Below are 423 nucleotides of genomic sequence, written 5' to 3' on the forward strand. Positions count from 1 at the left end.
CGTGCGTGTGTGTGTGCGTGTGTGCGTGCGTGTGTGTGTGTGTGTGTGTGTGATGGTGCGAGTGTGTGATGGTGCGAGTGAAGACATCTGAACGTTGTTCGGGGCCCTGCTCCTCTCTCTCTGTATTCAATTCATCCTCGTTATCATTATCACCCTCGTCTCATTGTGGCGAGACGGAGGAAAATGATTAGAGGAACAGGTGACAATGGAGGGAGAGACTTCTGCCGTTACCCCGGGCACTGGCACTGTCAGGTGCAGCAGCATTACACTCACCAGAAGAGAGAATGAATATTAAAGTGTCTCTTCAGAGAGGAGAATGGCTTTCGTTGGAGCCAATCGACTTTACATCTCTCCCTCCTTTCTATCCCCCCCCCCACCTTCCCCCATTGCTGGCTCAGGGGCAGTCACAGAGGTAGAGGGAAA

The sequence above is a fragment of the Oncorhynchus mykiss genome, chromosome 15 (genome assembly GCF_013265735.2).
Source record: "Oncorhynchus mykiss isolate Arlee chromosome 15, USDA_OmykA_1.1, whole genome shotgun sequence".
NCBI classification, from domain to species: domain Eukaryota; kingdom Metazoa; phylum Chordata; class Actinopteri; order Salmoniformes; family Salmonidae; genus Oncorhynchus; species Oncorhynchus mykiss.